At 46.0% G+C, this 12,672-nt stretch overlaps 1 pseudogene; it reads right to left on the bottom strand.

Annotated features, from left to right (window-relative positions):
- Window positions 1-1,461: 1,461 nt before the first annotated feature.
- LOC134586326 (uncharacterized) lies at window positions 1,462-4,308 on the bottom strand (annotated as a pseudogene).
- Window positions 4,309-12,672: the final 8,364 nt, after the last annotated feature.

The following is a 12,672-nucleotide window of genomic DNA, read 5'->3' as shown; positions in this document are numbered from 1 at the left end:
AGGCCAGGCCATTATAGCCTCTACCTTACTGGGCTCAGGGCGAAGCGTCCCCCCTCCCACTCTATGCCCCAGGTACTGAACCTCTGTCATGCCCAGTTAGCACTTATCTGGTTTTATAGTGAGCCCAGCTGCTGCTATGCGGTCCACAACTTGTGTTAAATGGAGCAGGTGTTCCTCCCAAGTATCACTAAACACCGCAATATCATCCAGATATGCTACCGCATGCCCCTCCTGTCCCTCTAGCAGGTGATTAACTAGACGTTGGAAGGTGACAGGGGCATTTTTCATCCCAAAGGGCATCACCTGGAACTCATATAGCCCAAAGGGAGTGATAAAGGCCGATCTCTCTTGCGCTTCAGGGGTCATGGGGATCTGCCAGTACCCTCGGCTGAGATCCATAATGCTAAGGAACTTAGCTCCAGCTAGTTGGTCTAGCAATGCATCAATGCGTGGCTTAGGATATGCATCAAATGCAGTTACCAGGTTTAACCGCCGGTAGTCCACACAGAATCTAGTGGTCTTGTCCTTCTTGGGGACCAGTACCACTGGGGAGGCCCAGGGGCTGTGAGACTTCCGGATTACACCCAGCTCCATCATTTCCTCTATTTCCCTCCTAATGTCTGCCTTCACTTCTAAGGATACTCTATAGGCAGCCTGTCTGAGGGGATGGTGATCCCCAGTGTCCACGTTATGGGTTACTAGGTGTGTCCTGCCAGGCTTCCCTGTGAAGAAACTATGGTAAGGTCTAAGGTCCTCAAATAGCTGACTCCTCTGTCCCTCTGTTAGGTGGGTATTAACCTGGGCTACCTCAATGCCCTCTAGATCCCGGGTTGCAGCCAGTAGATCCACAAGGGGATCAGGTTCTTGCTCGTCCCCAGGCAGACTACATACGGTTAACACCATAGTCTCCCTGTCATAATAGGCTTTAATCATATTTACGTGATACACCTTTTTCCTCCTTCCCCCCTCATCCAGGGATACCACATAGTTCACATCATTGGTCCGCTGCAGAATAGTAAATGGACCCTCCCATGCTGCCTGCAATTTGTTCTGCTTTGTGGGTATCAGCACAAGAACCTTTTGACCCACTCCATACACTCTTTCTCGGGCATCCCGATCATACCACCCCTTCTGCTTGGTTTGGGCAGCCCTCAGATTCTCACACACCTCCCCCATGAAAGTCTGCATTTTGTCCCTAAACCGGAGTACATAATCTACAATAGAGGTCTTTGGGGCCCCCAACTCTCCTTCCCACCCCTCTCGGATCAGAGCTAGGGGGCCGCGCACTCTACGTCCATAGAGGAGCTCAAATGGGGAAAAGCCTGTGGATTCCTGTGGCACCTCCCTGTAAGCGAACAGGAGGTGTGGCAGGTATCGCTCCCAATCCTTCCCCTGTGACTCTACGGAGGTCCTCAGCATCTGCTTGAGGGTCCCATTAAACCTCTCACACAAGCCATTTGTTTAGGGGTGGTAGGGGCTGGTCACTAGATGTTCTACCCGCACAATTTTGCAGAGGGACTGCATCAGATCAGAGGTGAACTGGGGGCCTTGATCGGTTAGCATTTCTCTGGGAAATCCCACACGGGAGAATATGCTTAACAGAGCATCAGCCACCTTGTCAGCCCTGATGGATGATAGGGCTACTGCCTCTGGGTAGCGAGTGGCGTAATCTACCACGGTTAATATATATCACTTGCCCGAACTACTGGGAATGGCAAGGGGACCGACAATATCCACAGCTATTCTCTCAAATGGTTCCCCAACTATAGGATGGGGTATTAGGGGGGCCTTACCTACTTCCCCAGGCTTTCCCACCCTCTGACACTCAGGGCAGGAACGACAATAATATGCCACATCTGTGCCCATACCAGGCCAATAAAAATGGTGGGACAAGCGAGACTTAGTCCGCGCCACCCCTAGGTGCCCAGCCATGGGGATGGCGTGAGCTACCTTCAGCAGCTTGTCCCGGTACCTCTGAGGTACCACCAGCTGCCTTTCTGTTACCCAAGGCTCCTGCCCCATAGTAGGAATGGTTTCTCTGTATAACCTCTCATTATCCCAGTACACTCTCTCCCTATCCCTGTCTGTGAGTGGCTGCCTAGCACGTTCCCTCAATACCTCTAACGTGGGATCTGTCTGTTGGGCCTGCTGGAATTCAGGACACCGCGCCTCGGTCTCAGAGTCAATAGGGGGCTCGGACACAGATTCCTGCCCCTGGACTACAGGAAGGGATGATAACAAGGTGCAAGACTCCCTGGTTCCCTCATATGGGTGCCCTCCTGTTGACATACGCCCTGAGTCTGCAGGCTGCGGCAGGCCCTGCTCCCTACTCGGGTAAGACCGCTGCCGGGTTACCACAGCTACAGTGGAAACCTCTGTCTCCCCCTCCTCGTGATTTGCACTTGGCACATCCTCACAGGGTACCACAGACAAGTTTGGTTCTGGCACAGACTGATACACACACTCACTCTGCCCTCCCTCCCAGTGACTCTGTCTTGGCACACCCTCACATCGTATTGCAGACATATCTGGTTCTGGCACAGACTGGCACACATGCTCGCTCTGCCCTCCCTCCCAGCACAATTGTCTACATACCTTGTTACACGATTCCACAGACACCCTGGGCTCTGGCACAGACTGACATACATTCTGACCTCCCTCCAAGCACAGTAATTTACATAAACATGTAAACCCTGTCCTTTCCACAGCAGGGCCCCTACAGGGCTTTGGTTGGTAACACATATCACTCTCAGGCACATACTGGGATAACAAACTACCTAAGTCGGTACCAAGCAATACATTTGTAGGAATATTATCCGATACCCCCACATTTCTGAAACCCTTCCCCGCTCCCCAATCCAAATATACGCGTGCCATTGGCACTGCAGGACGTATTCCCCCAATCCCTTTTACGGCTAAAGTCCTGCCAGGAATGAAGTCCTCAGAGCGCACTAGCTCTGGACGCACAAGAGTCACATCTGCCCCAGTGTCCCTGAGTCCCACAGTTACCTTCTCTCCCACTGTAACAGGCTGCAGGTTCACATTATTGTTGCCCTCTGACTTGGTCACGAACAACACAGAAGATGGGGCTCTTGCAGGTTGAACCCCTCCGGATGAGGGTGCTGGCCTCCTTTTCTCTGGGCAGGTATTACTCAAGTGCCCCATTCGGTTGCAAATAAAACATCTGCGACTATCTCCTTGCGCAGACATGACACTAGCTCCCCCTCTCACTGAGGTAGGAGCTGAAACAAAAGATAGCCCGCTAGGCCTGGTGATGGGGAGTCGTGGTGGTGTGGTCCTCCAGCTGGATGTTCCCTTGGCAAAACCTCAGCTCTGGTCCACTGTTGCTCGATTGGCAGTGTGGACATCCGCCAGCTTACCCGCTTCCAATGCCGTTTTGGGGTTCCGGTCCAGCAACCATTCCTGTACATCGGCTGGGCAGAGCTGCAAAAACTGTTCTTTTATTAGCAGATCTTGCAAACCTTCTAAAGTGGTAATCTCCAGCCCTGTAGTCCACTGTCGGAATGCTGTCGCCAGGTGCCCCACAACTGCTGCATAACTTTCTGTAGGATGCTTTTGCAAAGTCCTGAATTTCTTTCGGTACACCTCAGGAGTGAGGTTGTACCGTTCCTGCAAGGCAGCCTTAATCGAATCATAGTCCTGGTCAAATTCTGCTGGAAGCGCAGCAAATGCTTCCAGTGCAGGACCTCTGAGACGAAGGGTGAGGTATTTTGCCCACTGGTCCTTTGGTAGCTGGAACTGCCTGCAAACTTTTTCAAAACTGCGCAGGAAAACATCCAAATCACCATCTTTGTCCAAAGTTGGAAAATTCTCTGCACGTGGTTTGGGTGCAGAAGAGTCTCTGGAATTAATACTTATAGGGGAGGCAGTCAACCTCTCTAACTCAGCCATTTTTAGCTCATGCTCTCTGGCAGCTTGTCGCTCTGCAGCCTCTCTCTCAGCCTGCCGCTCTGCAGCCTCTCTCTCCCTCTCAGCAGCCTCTCTCTCCCTCTCAGCCTCCTGATATTGAAGGATAAGCTGTAGTCTTTGGTTTGCATCTGCTGAGTCCACATATTTTAACACCGTTTGTAAGTAACAATCCAAAGGATCTCCAGATCTCGGTACATCATTGACAAAAGCTGCAGGTATCTCCTCTGCAGTGTTTGAGGCCTCACTTTGCACTGCTTGTTGCAAATCATAGTCCACCAGCGCTTGTAATAGTTCCTCTTTTGTTTTTCCCCGACAGGGAATAGATCTCTCCCGGCAAAGCTGGTCTAGCACTGCATTGGACTGTGCCTGGTACTCCATTTAGTAAATAAAAGATAGCAAAGAAAAAACAGAGAAGGGGGGGGGGGGGGGGGGACTGTTGAGGTGTAAATATATTATATATGCTCTGAGTTCAGCCTTTGGAAATTGAGACAATTTCTTCTAGTGCCTGGATTAACCAACAAATCCAGCAACACTAAAATCTGGTATAAAAAGATGAAAAAATATTTTAGTTATCCCACCGCTATGCCACCAATTTGTCACGAACGCACCCTACTCCAAGAGTGTGCGTGACGTAGTTGTAGTGGTGAAAGGGTTAAAGTACACTATTTGTCTGCACTAGACCGGAAATAATGACAAAATCCCCCTTTTAACACCACCCACACTTAAACATAATATAACTATTACTATCTTAACGCTGCCACCACCAAGACAATTTATAAATGGGGTGCCTTGGTCCCCCAGGTAAATCAACAATAAAAACCCACCAAATATTACTTGCCACAATATCTATGTAATTACAAAAATGCTAACTAGTCTCTTCAGGTAACGTGATTCTTAACCAAACAAAAGGTAGAACTTAATAAATGAATGTTTATTATGAGCAAAAATAGTCACAGTGCATATAACAATATATAATAAACAAATTATTTACACCAACAACAGATAAAAATAAAAAGGATAAAATAACAGAAGTCCTAATTACTCACTTAGGTTTTTCAAAGTACAACTTCTGTCCAGGGGGTCTCTGGCAAGGAAGGATGATGGTGACTCACTCAAAATTAGATCTTGGCCCCAAGCAAGTACACACCACCCTTCAGGATCACAGGAGATATACCCTGTGGAATTATCACACCCCACCCAGGGGCGTACCTATAGTGATTCCAAGTGACCACCTCCTTTGTTCCAGAAACAGCAAGCCAAATATAAACTTTTTGGTTTTATCTCCTCTACTGTACCTGCCACAGAAATAATAATTGCCTCTGTGAATTTGTTATTGTTTTCCCATTCCAGAGACATGTTGCACGCCCCACCTGCGATCCAATAGGACAGACATCACAATTCCTGCCACACGGTTTAAGTTGTGCAACTCATGTTTAGGCTTAATTAAAAGATTGGGCTTGTCCCATTCCAAATATAATAAAAATTAGGCTTTATTATTATTCTGTGGGGTAAATATGAATGTTTTTGTCCTTCCTTTGGGTATGATACTGGAGCAAAGCTAAAATGGCATTTACATTTCAAAGAGTTTTACTCAGCACTTAATGGTACAGGCCAAATGGATGAAGAGACATTCAGACTTTTCCCAAGTGTAGAACCTCACACCTTGCAGAGCCTTGATTACTTCACTTCCATATTAGTAAAACCCTTTCAACCTTGCTATGCCATCCACACTTCCCCTTCTGTCATCCAACTTCTGTGGGGGTCCCAGCTTCAAAAGATGTAACCCCTGTTGACCTCAGCAATAGCATCCTTTTGTGCCATTTACTACACAAATGGCATTAAAGGATAATATTTCATAATGTAATACTAAATTATGCACCCTTGCCGTGACACCCACCTTCATATTTCTCAATATTCCCCCCTCTCCCACCCCTCATTCTGTCCCTTTCTCCATATATTCTCCCTGTCTGTTTATTCCCAATTGTATAGTACGTCTCTCCCTACCTGCTCTGGTGTAGTGTAGCTGAGTGGCTTGGGACTGGTAGTCCTACCATAGAGCTCAGCTCAGTTGGCTGCCACCTGCAGGTAGGAGGTACCAGTGATAAAAGTCTACCCCTGCTCTCTACTGCAGCCCACTCTCAGGAATGAACACTCAACTGCTTCATGTGGAGTGTGGGAGTGTGGCTGAGGACAAACTGTAAGTGCAGCCTTTTTTTTTTTTTTTTTTAAGTTATTAAACAAAGTACCCACTTCAGGTTATCCTGCATGGGTACCTGTGGGGAAGAAGGGCAAATTGAAATTTCCAGGTAGGGGGCAAGTGCCCCTCCTTGCCCCCCCCTCTGGATGCCCATGGCTGGTCACCTCCTATCTCATTGGTGCATGTAGTGGGCATGATGGTTGCAAAGGGAAGGTCATGGCAAATATTTCCTTACTATTTATGCCGGATTAGGGTCTCTATGACCCTGGCCACTTCAGGCTGATCTCACTTTTAGATGTGGACATAAAACCTTTGGCCAAAGTCATGTCAAATCGGTTAAAGCCTTTTTCTGAAAAGCACATTCATCTTGATCAAGTATATATAATTTGGTATGCCCAACAGAGGTGTCTCGCAGTGGCCATGGTCTCCTTCAATGCAGAAAAGGCTTTTGAGTGACTACTGTGGCCCTTCCTGTATAGAGGTCTTGATCATTTTCAATTACCCCTGAATTATTCAACTTTCTAAAGGCCATCTGTAACTTACCTGAGGGCTCCTACTGCTTAATATTTCCCCTCCACAGTTCCCCATCACCAATGGCACAAGACAAGGTTGTCTCCTTTCTTCCCTTCGCCTCCACCTCCATATCTTCCCATTAGATCCGTCCTGTTTCTCTGATATTACGTCACTACCTTTCCTTACTTGTATTGTTGCGGGCGCCATATTTATATTGGTATATGCTTATATTTTAACAAAGAAATCCTGGCAGGGCTGCACAGTCCTCTTATTTACCCTTTATAGGTAATAATATGATTTTTTTAAACTACAATGATTACATATATCAATAAAATAAGATATAAACAAAATATAGTAAAACATAGTACAAACAAAATATGATAATACATACATAAGTGTATTCAATAGGCAAATTAGGGGATATCAAAATTCTTTACATTTCTTAAAGACATAGCCATATGAATGGTAAAAATAAACAGGCAAATATAGAAAAGAGAACTTAGAAGAGAATTCTACTGAAAGATGATTTTGAAATAGACTAAAATCTATATATATAAAATTAGTGTATAAATATGGTCAAAAAAGGAGATACGATGAACATAAATTACAGAATAGTTGGAGAGGGGGGGAACGTGATGACGTAGACGCACGCACGCTACATCTCGCGGGATTTTGTCGGGTGTGATGACACCAAGCAACGAGGTGCTGCTTTGGTTGACGCGGTAACGAGTGTCTCTATGGGGCGAAAGGAGACAGTGCAAGAGGCACTGTCAAGAGGGGACAAATCGCAGCACTTCTGCCCACAGTCACTGTGGCTTGACTGGGGCCCTGGAACCGAATGGGGAATTAGCTCTAGTCCTTACAATGACTTTCCCCGTTGAATCCCCTGCAAGCTGGAACAGCAGACACAGGAGTAAATCTTCTTTCCCTCCAATAACAGGACGACACACAGTTTTGGAGTACAAGCTGGAATAGATTTTAATGGTGCCACACTTGGCCTTTTATGCAAATCCCTAAGCAAGGTGTATGCCCACATGGACCTTGTTGGGGACAGGGACACAAACTTCCAAACCAATAACACCTTTACAATGTAAAGCACTCCCACACAAGGCAAAAATCCCTCCCCTCTGCTTGGGAGATAATTGGATCAGATACTGCATTAACCCAATTATCTCCAGGCAAAAAAACCCCACACATTTCTAAAAAGTCCCAAAAGTACCCCAAAACACATAAACACATAATATCCCCACAGATGTTACATCCCTGATAGCCCTGATCTGGGTGACCAACATATCCAAAAATCACCCAGATCAGTTCAGGGGTTCAGAAATTCCATGCAAGACATTTATTTGACTGACGGTCGGTCTAGTTAGGTAGTTTGAAAACGAACAAACTACCGAACAGAGTCAATAGTCTCACCCTGGAGCTTGTTCCCTTCATCCAGACGAATGATCCCACCGAACATTGCTCTTCTAACTTGTATAAAACCGAATGCAGGCGATGATGGTAGTCCAGCGGTGTTCGGGAGTTTCTGAAGCCGATTTTAGTTCCAGGAGATTCATTCCCAAACACCGCTGCCTGCGTTCATGCGAACAAGATCCCAACCACCTCATGGTTGCTTATAGGAAGTGCGGCCACGCAGACGAACAATTAGAACACTGCGGTAAGAAACGTTCCAAGTTGTTAATAGATGCTAACAAGCTCCAAGATGGTCTCTGTTCGTGAGGTTGTTTGGTAAACGAACCATATAATCCCAATTGCACGAACAGAGCCTTTTACATTATTTTCCACAGGGTCCATAACCTGTGGGCAGGAGGCTGGCAAGCAGACATTTCCAGGAGCTCCTGGCAAACTCTGGTAAAAAAGGGGAGTTTGCCACGCTGTTCATTTTTGGGGCTTTTTTTCTCCTTTTTTTTTTTCTTCATATAAAAGGATAGTGGCACTGTTTGTAAGAGAGTTAAAAGGACGGTACAAAGAGGTAATTTGTTTAAAGAAAACACTAGAATATTATATTATGATAGATGCACATCTATTTTATATAATATAATAGTATAAGGCAACAACAAGTAGCAACTTAAATATTATATAAAAACACTGGAGCTTGTGTATTGATTATTTAATATATTTAATTTAAACTGTCTTAAGGAGTAGAGAGGGAAAGATGGAATTAATTGAAAAGAGGTGAGGGGATAAAGGAGATGAAAAAAGGGAAGGGGAAGCGATACATCGATTTATTATATGATATTGGGTATTTTTGGTTTTTATTGTTATTTATTTTATTTTTTACATTCCGAATAAAGGGTAAACAGAAAATTAGTTATTAAAATCTAGGTAGTATATACAGTATATGTAATTATTGAGGCATATAGGCCCCTGTATTATAAAGGGAAAATATCACAAAGAATTAACACAAGGGGTTAAACATAAAAGGGAGACAATATTGGCAAACAATTTAGAAAACAAAATTGTATTTGTGCAGTTTAAGTCACTATTCTTCCCCATAAAAAAAGAAGAAGACAGAAAAAAGGAGGAAAAAGGAAAAGAAAAAGAGGAAATAACTTGAACATTAACTAACATTGCACGTTTAATTTGGATAGATTATTTCAATAAGTTATTTTTACTTATTTATTAATTGTGTCCACTTCTGGTATTAAATGCAGTCTTCCACTCATGGTTTTCCTTGATTCACACTAAATTGAAAGCGCTTCTAAGGTCAAGCTTAGTAAACACTTTATCGCCCTGGAGTCTGTCAAATAATTCAGCAATAAGAGGAATGGGGTAGGCGTTCTTCATGGTGATTTTGTTCAATGCCCTGTAATCGATACATGGGCGCAACTCGCCATCCTTTTTAGATACAAAAAAGAATCCTGCACCAGCAGGTGAGGATGATTTTCGTATATGGCCTTTATTCAATTAATCTTTAATATATTCCTCCATTACATTACTCTCCTGAGGAGATAGAGCATAAACTGCTCCCTTAGGTGGCATAGCGCCTCGTAGTAAGTTTTTTGTTTGTTTTTTTAATTCTTTATTTTTTGCGTGCATGTGAGCAAAGCGTTATTCAACAGTTCACCTGCTACAACAGCTGGTGTCTACGTTTGTTTAAGCATTCAACAACATTTTGGCAAGAGTCTATGCACATATCATTTTTGTGTAAGAAGTGAGTCGTTGTGAAGGTAAGTGGTACCAGTCGCGTCTGTTATAGGGTAGGGGTCCTTTACTCCGGTCTCCTTGGCTGGGTCGTGTTGGCTCCTTTTGAGTGTCCATTAGTGTGGCAGGTTAAGATATGTAATGTTAGACGTTGGTCTACTATTGTGTTGCAGTCTAGTTAGGGGAGAGGAGGGTGAGTCCTCCGGGTCTCGGTGGGTACTGTGACCGCGTGGCCTAATGGGGATTGTAGAGTCCCTTGCTGATTAGGTTTTTGCACTGTGGTGTATGTTATGTGCACCTAGATTACCCCATGGCATGGGGGGGTTATCATTGAGAGGGTAGGCAGTCAGGATCTGGTCTGGGCCTCTGCTTGCCTGTCAGTAGTTATGGTCTGATGTGGGTGGTGTTTTTAGAGTCCCTCTAGGTGATGTGGATTGATGCTGCATGGGGGAATGTCACAAAAATCTTTTGGTGGTCTTCGGGTCTGGTTCAGGTCGTGGCCACTGCGTGTTGTTCCACTTGAGGCCTCCTCGGCACGAACTCGGGTGCTCTGACTGCATCCCGCCCAAGGGGGTATGTGGTTCTCGCCGGTGGTCCCGCTGGTAGAAGGGCGTTCACGGGGAGACCCAGTGCGCCCAGGGTCCTCGTGGCTTCATGCATGTTGCTTACGGTATGTGTCGTGTCTCCCCTCATGATGTGTAGGGTGTGAGTTGGGCCCCAGCGGTACCTGATTTGGTTGGCTCGTAGCACTGCAGTGAATTGTTGTAGAGATCTTCGCCACGCTAATGTTCCGCTTGAGAGGTCTGGGAAGAATGACAGGGTCATGGTTTCAAAGAGGTATGCCCACTGTTCCTTGGTGGCTGCTAGGACTGCAGTTTTGTCCCTCAGGTTTTGGAATTGGAGCACTATGTCCCTAGAGGTGCTAGGTGGTGCCCTGGTTGGTCTTGCCAGGCGAAATATGCCGTCTAGCGTAATCGCCCTGGCAGTTTTCGGGGTCAAGAGTGCGGTGAGGAGCTGCCTGGTAAAGTGTGGGAGCTCTGCGTCGGGAACTGAATCAGCCACCCCCCTAACCTTTAGATTTTTGTAGCATCTTCTGTCTTCCTGTAAAGAGAATCGCTGGTCATGTAGTTGGTTCTGTTTTTGCAGTGCACTGATTGCAGCTTGGAGCTCAGTTATTTGAGTGGTATGTGTTGTGGAGATTCCCTCCACTGTCTGGAGTCGACATGTCAAATTTTTCAAGTCATCTCTTATCATAGCCACGTCAGCCGCAATTTTTCTATAGTGCTCAGCCATGAGGTCTCCTATGGCTTCCATAGTTACCGGTTTGGGGTCAGTCGCGGGTGGCTGGGTCCGTGTCTGGACCGGCTGTTTTAATGCTGGGGCCGGTGATGGGTCTCCCTCCGTGTCGTCTGAGGACCCCTCGTAGAAGTCCGAGCAGCCGCCATGCAGGGACGCCATCTTGGAGCCCGCGGCCTCATGGGCCTGCCGCCAGAGGTTCCCGATATCCATGCCGGGTCGGGGCTTATCCGGCTTTTGTTTTTTCATTTTTCTCCCCATCTGGTCCGAGGGGGGTTCGGGACTCACCGTGCAGTGGTTTCCACCGATGCCCAGGTGTGGAAAAGGTGGGTTTTTATTAGTTTTACCCGGAGCTCCTCCACCATGCGTCCGTCTGCTTCCCCAGCTTAGCTCCACCCCTCTCGTAGTAAGTTAATCGAACAGTCATATGGTCTGTGAGGAGGTAGAGCAAGTAGAGTACTTGCTGAATACTTCTTTAATGTCTTGGTATTGTATAGGGATCTCAGGATTTTGATGTGTACTAGTGGGTAATTCAATAGCACCCACTCTTTTGGTGACATGCAATATGCACCTTTCATTACAATCCTTACCCCATTCTAATATTTCCCCATTAGCCCAGTCAATATGAGGGTTATGCTTGCTAAGCCATGGGAATCCTAATATGATAGGGCAAGAAGGAGATGCAATCACCTGAAATGTAATCTCTTCCTTATGTAAGGCACCAATGGAAATATTAATGGGTAAGGTTTCATGCGTTATCAGTGGTTGTGAGAGTGGTCTCCCATCAATAGCTTCAACAGCTAGGGGTGATAGTCTCTCTTTGATAGGTATAGTATTATTGAATTCTGTAAGGAACTCCTGGTAATTGTGTGCCACACTCCTATTACTCTCCCATAAAGGATTGGCCCAAGCTAAAGCTTTACCTTTTAACTGATTCATCAGGTAACCAATTTTAGCTCTGTCTGTGGGAAAAGATCCCGGTGAGGCCTCAAAATAATACTCCATTTGGTTAAGAAATCCTCGGCATTCTTGAATATTACCATCAAAATGCAGGGGAGGAGATAGGGAGATAGTAGGTGCCTTGTGTACTATAGGTGGAGGTACATAAGGTGGAGGTGAGGTTGCAGGTGCTCTGTTCGGGTGAGAAGCGTACTGAAGGCCTGGGCAAATTGATCAATGCGGTGATCATTATCATTCAGTTTCTTTCGCAAGCAGCTATGTGCTTACACAATTCTACAGGATCTATGGCCCTGTCATAATGTCAGGATTACAGTATGATCCAGCACGTAGAATTGTGTAACAAGGAGGACTGATAGGTAACGTATAACCGGACCTTAGAATGGCCGGACTAACGTACCAAAGAATAGTCAGGAATAGCCGAGGTCAAGGGATACAGAAAGAGACACAACGATAAGGAAAAGCCAGGGGTCAGGGATGCCAGAAAACAGGGAAGTCAAAAATAAAGCCAAAGTCAAATAACCAGAATTACCAGAATCAATAATGCACTCTCGGACAACCACAAGGGAAACCACGACAGGGCACTGCGCAGGATGAGAACTGGGCCTAAATACCCCCCCTCTAAATCT

This window comes from Pelobates fuscus, chromosome 2 (assembly GCF_036172605.1).
Source record: "Pelobates fuscus isolate aPelFus1 chromosome 2, aPelFus1.pri, whole genome shotgun sequence".
In the NCBI taxonomy this organism is placed as follows: Eukaryota; Metazoa; Chordata; class Amphibia; order Anura; family Pelobatidae; genus Pelobates; species Pelobates fuscus.
The sequence above is the reverse complement of the archived record's forward strand: the minus strand, read 5'-3'. Positions and strand labels throughout refer to the sequence as shown.